The sequence below is a fragment of the Somniosus microcephalus genome, chromosome 1 (genome assembly GCF_052327205.1).
Source record: "Somniosus microcephalus isolate GS21.2 chromosome 1, FLI_Smic_1.0, whole genome shotgun sequence".
Lineage (NCBI taxonomy): Eukaryota > Metazoa > Chordata > Chondrichthyes > Squaliformes > Somniosidae > Somniosus > Somniosus microcephalus.
The window spans coordinates 410,133,333-410,141,058 of NC_140987.1; positions in this window are offsets into that span (position 1 = coordinate 410,133,333).

Genomic DNA, 7,726 nt, shown 5'->3' on the forward strand with positions numbered 1-7,726 from the left:
AGTCTGAACCACCGTCATCTCTCCAGCCCTTGTAAATGCTCCTCCATCATCCTAAAGGCACTACCATTTTTAAACAGAACATTTCCTGTTATTGTCATTTTAAAAGGTGCCAACATATCATTTCCAGCTTTTAAACTACAAATCCAGACATGGACCTTATCACAAACAAAACATTTCCTTTTTAAATTAGAAGACATAGTGGTGTTGCATTTGAAGCACAACTTGTGCATCAGTTGCGAGTTCCAGTAAGATGCACCATAAATGTTATATTTAAAATCTCTATTTGAAACATATGTTCCTGCATTAAATTCATTTTGAAGTGGTGTACTGATTTATTTTGTAAGTAGAAATTGTGGGTTTCAGTCTATTTGAGCTGCTAAATTTAGTAGCCATGCTGTTTAGACCTTCAATTAGAAGGGTTTTTCTGCTAATTTTGACAGACATGCACTGTCTAATTAGAGATTTTCCTAACTTTTAATAGCACAAACGTTTCATGCAAAGGAGAATCCCAACTGATATAACCCATACCCTATATTGATGTATTAACTCCTCTGTAATCTGCTTCCTAAATGTTGGTGTTTCTTCACTTTAAGGACAATCTCTTTTAAGTCACTCCCAAAGGAATTAAGGATATGGCGCTGTGTTTACTTAAATGGTCTATTAATTTTTATTCACTCTTACAGTGGTTTAAATTAAAGCACATTACTTACAGTGTTCCTCCAAAGCTCTAAGCATATCATCCTACACATTCTTCCAAATCCTCACAATGCTAAAATCAAAACTCATCAAATATTCTCCTGCTGTAATTCATTCATCCCAAGATACTATGGAGCTCCTCATCTCCTTCAGTTTTTTTTCCTCCTACAATCTTAAGATTTTAAAAACCCAGACTTATGCACGACAACCATCAGCATTTGACACTGACAGTAAGGGGGCGACTTTAACCCTACCCACTCGGTGGAAGCCGGGCCTAAGTTACTTATTTGGCCTGGAGCCGTTAGGAGCAGGCAGCAAGGACCCCCGCCCAAAACTAGTGGGGTCCATTTTAACATATGCATGCCGGGTTCCCGGGATGCTATCGGAATCTAACCGCATTGTTAACTTGGCAGCCTGAGTGGGAAACAGCAGTGAGTTTCCTGCCAGCCAATCCAGTGGCGAAGCGTTTCGGGGCCAGAAAAGGCCGAAAAAGGTAAGTTGTTACATTTTTTTTAACTTTCCTTGTGCTCCATTGGGCCCCACAAAGAAACCTTAGGCCTCCTTTGCCATGCCTGAATGGTGAGGCCCGAGACGCACCCAATATTGGGCCTCAGGCCTCTTTACAATTGAGCCAGCAAGCTGCGGACAGTAACAGGCAGCTCGCTGGCAAAGCGGCATTGAAGATTGTGTCACTGCAATGCCTGCAGTGGCCCTCAGGTAAGTGTTGAAGGGAGGCGTCCGGGAAGGGGGAACAATCGGGAAGAGGGATGACTTGGGGGGGCGGGGGGAGATGTTCGGGTCGGAGGGGTACACACGGGAAGGGGGTGGAAAGGAAGTGGTGCCTGAGGGAGAGGTAGCAGTGGATATCAGGGTGAAGGTAGTGGCAGCGTATCGGGACGGGGAGGTAGCGGCAGCAATTGGAGGACTGGTGGTCGGCAGCGGTCTGCAGCGGTCCACGTTCTTTGAATGTGGGGTCGGGAGGTACACTCCTGCTACTTCTGGTTCCACATTCAGGTAAGTATATTTTAAAATCTTACCTTGCTGGTTACAGCCTGCAACAGTCCTTTTAAGGACCACCTGTTAGGTCGCACATAGACTTGGTTTTCCTGAGCAAGTATTTATTGCCCATCCCTAGTTGCCCTGAGGACATTAAGAGTCAGCTATGTAACTCTATGTAACTCAGCTACTGACTCATTATGAGAGTCATATGTTAGAAGACCAGGTGAGGGGGTTGTAGTTTCCTTCCCTGAAGGGCATTAGTGAATCATTTGGGGTTCTACAACACTCTAGCAACTGTAAAGTTTATTTTCTGAATCTACTCCACAAATGACCAGGCTTATTGAATTCAGTTTCACAATTTACCACGATGAGATTTGAACTTAAGGCCTCTGGCTTACTAATCCAGTACTAGAAACACTAGGATACCCCACCCTCTCATCGCTGATTCAGAAGATGGTCGTGTATATCTGGGTTGAGCATTCCATCAAACTACAAAGACCACATACCCACGCCATTATTGCTATGATTTTTTTCTCACATTTGTTTTTCTTTTGTTTTCCCTCTTTCTGCCAATTTTCTCCCCCCTTCCTTTACGAAAGGTGTTGATTCCTTACTGGGGTACAGTTCCACAAATACTTGACACACTCCACTACCTCACCCAAGTAGCCATTCTTCTTGTGGGTACACGTTGGCAATGAGGAAATTTGCCTGCCACCAGCACTTATCAGAAAATTGCATGTGCTACCTCAGGGTGAGATGACCTGTTGGCAGTGCCTACTTGGAAAATTACCACCTCTCACCTCCCTTGCACATAATCCTGTGCCTAGCTTTCAAGTTGAGCAGAAAGTAGCAGAAGGCTAGTTCAGGAGGGAAATTGAAAAGTTCATATTAATGAAATGGGAAATGTACATTTTGACCGTCGACAGTGAGCCAGCAGGTTGTACAACCGTGGGAAATATCACAGTCAAGCCTGATCCAGTTCAATCTCATCTACGCACATGCATTTTCCAGCAGGGGTCTCTGAATAATGATCAGGAGAGGGTCCCTGGCCAATTATCCCTTCCCTGACCCTTATTGCCTCTCGGCTGTGATCTGTTAACTCAGCGACACAGGAACTGGAACAGCCCTGGCTGACTCAGCGACTGACTTTCAGAAGCAGCTGAGCCATCGGAAGAGCCTCTCCTTTCTGCATTTCAATATGTGACTATTGCATCAAACTGGACTTATAGAACATTTCAAGACAATTTGTATTTTTCGACGTTCAGCAGAAACAAGTTCCTCTAGAAAAATGTTATGTATTCTTTTTGGAACATGCAGTGTTGGAAAGGTCCAAAGTCCAATTACCAGATAATATTTGACTGAGATTCCATTCAATTTTCCAGCATAACTGTGAAAGTTCAGCTCATTTGGTACGCGTTGGCAATAAGGAAATTTGCCTGCCATCAGCACTTATCAGAAAATTACATGTGCTACCTCAGGGCGAGATACCCTGTTCGCAGTGCCTACTTGGAAAATTACCACCTCTCACTTCCCTTGCACATAATCCTGTGCCTAGTTTTGAAGTTGAGCAGAAATTACTAGAAGGGTAGTTGATGAGGGAAATTGAAAAGTTAATAGTAATGAAATGGGAAACGTACATTTTCCAAATTTCTCCCGATTGCCTTCTCTCCTACTGGGCAGAGTCATGGATTTACCTACTTGGCCATTAAAAGACTCAGTAGGGAGTGTTGATCTGTAATTAAGATTTAGGATATATATATTAATCTTTAAACTGAGTATTTCACCTGTGTAAATCAGTACAATGCATGAATGATCCATTCAGTCAGAAGGCCCACTGAAATTAAACAACATTCATCGGAAAGAGAACACGCAATGAGAAAAAGGGCATACCTTTCAATTCCCTTTTCAACTTCACCCAGTTCAACTCCCCATTACACTGCAGATGGAAACACTTACAAGATAATTTGCAAACTGGTCCACACCCAACATCTACATCAACAGCAAAAACCTAGCCCTTTATATCTTGATATCTGAACATTTTCATTCTTCTCTATTGTAGTAACTCTCTAGAACTCCTTCTGTGAGATAATTTTCTGTTTAGCATTTCTCCCAACCATTTTGTTTCCTTGGTCAAATGCTTCTTCGATCATTTTTAGTGTAACTATTGGGTGCAATGATTTCTATAACCAGCTAATCTCTGCTGGAATTACAGTAGAGTTTGTGCTTATACACAGTCCTTCCATTTAATGTTTGCATGTCTGTGTGCAAGTATTGCACACACAGTTTATATTAGATTATACCTTAAGAATACATACAGTTAGAGCTTAGTTGATGGCCCTGTGGATAAAGACAATGCCCACTGTAGTTCCTAGCCATAAAGAACAGAATGTCCCAGATTCAACTCCTGATTTGTGCTGAATTAGCAGTTCCCAGCTAGGCAGAAATTCAGGTGCGACAATTGGCCTTACTGTTCAAGGGCTAGGGAATGGACAAATCATCTACGGTTCCCATTGATATTCATTATCTATGACCCCTGCTGGAAAGTGCATCTGTATGGACATTGAATGAGAAATGGACGGGCTCATCTATCATGCTACTCATAGTTGAATAGCATATCTAGGCTCACAATGGAAGAGAGGACACTTGGGCCTACATAACAAAAGTCAATACACTTCAAAGGTGTGTTGCTTTTTCGTAAAGTGCTTTACGATGTTTTGATAATGTGATACGGTGCAAATAAATACAAGCCTTTACTTTTTAGTTTTAGGCTAAGTACCCAATGATGGTACCATGGATCTGTGCCTGAACAAGAGTCTGTGGGTAAAAATTTGTCTGGGCTTACCTTCAGGCCCAGAATCGGTGCTGCACAAGCAGCACACGCCCCAACCGGCATGCCAGAGACCAGCCGCAAATTGGGAATCATTTCAATAGTTTGGCCAAGCCTCCATAGTCAGCAACTCCATAAAACAGGCGCAACAAGGTCCTATTTCAACCTCTATGTCTTCAGGAGAAGAGAGGAAAAAGGATAGAAAATTGAGGGGGAAAATTACAAACCTCACCTGCGGTGGATTATCTATTGGCAGGGGTGAATCTTCTATTGTTTGCCATGGGATTCAAAGTAAAACAGACCCACCCCATTCAGACTCACCCAGCACGGTGGCATAGTGGTTAGCACTGTTGCCTCACAGCGCCAGGGACCCGGGTTCGAATCCGGCCTCGGGCGACTGTCTGTGTGGAGTTTGCACATTCTCCCCGTGTTTGCGTGGGTTTCCTCCGGGTGCTCCGGTTGCCTCCCACAGTCCAAAGATGTGCGGGTTAGGTTGATTGGCTATGATAAATTGACCCTTAGTGTTAGGGGGATTAAATACACGGGGATAGGGTGGGATATGTGTTGGTGTAGGGGTTACAGGGATCGGGTGGGATATGTGTCGGTGCAGGCTTGATAGGCCGAAATGGCCTCTATCTGCACTGTGGGGATTCTGTGATTTATAAGTATTTACTTTATTTTATAATTTATCACAGCATTCATACATTTTGAGATCACCATATAAATTGCAAAACATGGATTTGCATATATATGTTAAGAAACCAAATCCCAGCAGAGTCAGTGCTGTCTGGAGAGGAGGGAAGAAAAGCGGACTACAACTGGTTGAAAAAAGAACCACTTTCCAATTTATCGCTAATCAAATAATGATAACCTTTGACTTGCCCAACAAACTCAGTTATTGTTACTGTTGAGAGATAAGAGGTCAGCTCTAATTTGAAGCTTAAACAAGGGCTTACCTGTAATTAAAGCATATAAATTTGGCAAATATTTTGGGTAAACAGCCCTGATGCGTACACAGATCAGGTTATTTTTTCCTTTAGTTGGCTGAACCATATAATACCTGTGGCTATGTGATGCTTTTAGGTTGCTAGAGTACAGTCAATGGAAAATGTTGGCTTTTCTGTCACCTGCCACATTCACAAATGAGCTACTTTGTTCTGGTAGCCACTTTTTCATGGGTTTTGTGAGTTGCCATGCGATTAACCAACTCCAATTCTCCCCCATTAAACCTATGGAGCCAGTTTAGTGCATCCTATGTCATGATCCCAGTCATCTAGTGGCAGAATATAAGCAGTGGCAAAGAATCCCATTTGAATTAGATGATGTCAAGTGGGATTATGCATAGCTTTAATGATGTTTATTATGGACGAGGGAGGGACGTATTAACAGAATTTTTCACAAGGCAAACTTTTACATATTTTTCTTAAAGTGGGAGGATTTAAGAGTCGGAATAGGTTGGATGTTAGGCAGCTCTTCTTTTCCCAGAGAGTAGGAGGCCTGTGGAATACATTGCCTCTCCCAGGAGATTTAATGGCTGCGGGGAGAGGTCAGGGGTGGTTACGAAGTGTTTAGTGATGATTCTCCAGCCACCATGGTGTGGGGCAGGCTTGATGGACTTTCCCTGCCTCTCTTCTCCTGCGTGCAAGCCTGCTCTTTTTCCCACTGAAGTATATAACCATGGGCTAAAACAAAGTAAATTAGAAAGTGCACCCTGATTCACTGTTGACATCTTTTCTTGTTAGCAACAAGCCCCACTTGCTTTAAGTGTTCTCACTCAATGGACAGCTCAGAAAATAATTAAAAGCAGTCGTCTCTGTCTCTTTCTTAAAGTGCTGACTTTTGCTGGGATACTGTACTTTCTGCTACCTAGCCGTAGTGACCATTCTCCATGTGTGAGCTTGAAACCCTTTCTTGACATCATCGGTAAAATTGCAGGGTGGAGCCTTTGGCAGCTGATCACATTTTCCAGCAGTTACAAGGTGTCTGCAGCTGAAATAGCCACAAGCACAGCAGGTCCCTCAGAGAGCTGGAGCTGCATTTGAACAGTAAGATATAATAACAGAAAGAGGAGCATGATTGTGTTGGGGTGGGGGGAGGGGGGGGTGCGTGGGGGGTCTTCTGTAATGACCAGGACACTGAGAATCTCAGAAGCTGTGGTGGAGATAATACCAGCAGAGATAAAAGCCTGAAGACAAAGGCCTAGAAATTCAAGCATGCCCATGCTTGGGTGCACAAGTTTAAATCCCTGCCTCTCAATGAATAGGCCTATGTTGCACCCAATATTTGGCCTTGGGTCTTATTATCATTCAGCTAGTGAGCCGAAAAGACGTCCCCAGGCAGTTCGCTGGTGAAGAGGAATGGAAGATCAGGCTGCTGCAATGCCAGCAGCACCCCTCCGGTAAGTGGCTAAAGGGTACTGGGAAGGAGGGCAACTGGGAAGGTGGGGCGATCGGGAGCGGTGCAACTGGGAAGGTGTGTGAAGGAATGAGCCATACCTATTCAGAAAAATACACCATCCTATGAACAGAATTCTGACTTTATTAAAACATGACAAACTGGGTTTAAAAATTTTAAAGCCTCAACGACACAAAGCTGTAAACAGAATAGAGGCTTTTGAGATAAGATGAGTTGTTAACACAAAGCTGTAAACACCATACAGGCTTTTGAGATAAGAATCAGTTGTTGACACTGAAACAGTAGCCCTATTGAAGCAAAGGGTTGGAGCTTCCACAAGGCCTGAGCTTTGGAAAGAACACAATAAGATATACCCGGTTAAATTGTTTTAAACCAACACTTTGTAAACAGGCACATGAAAGAGCACAATGGTATAATGTTAAGGTGTCATAAACCAACACTTCGGGAAACAGAAACACAGAACATTAAAGAAATATATGCCTTCATAAATATGACATCAAATGAAACAAGGAGACACGAAGTCTGTAAAACAACCAACTGAGGTAGCTAGGAAGACAATCGTGTACTCGGTTGAAGTGTTTTTAATTTACATGTTTTAAAAGATACAAACAGAAGACTTTGTAAATATGACATCAATAGATGCACCAAGCTGTCACATTGTTTTTGTATTGAACTTGGAACACATAGGAGATACGAAGTCTGCTTACAACCAGCTAAGGTGACTTAAGAATTGAATGGAAGGCCTTCGTAAAAATGGCATCAAATAGAACCACTGCTGTCACATTGTTT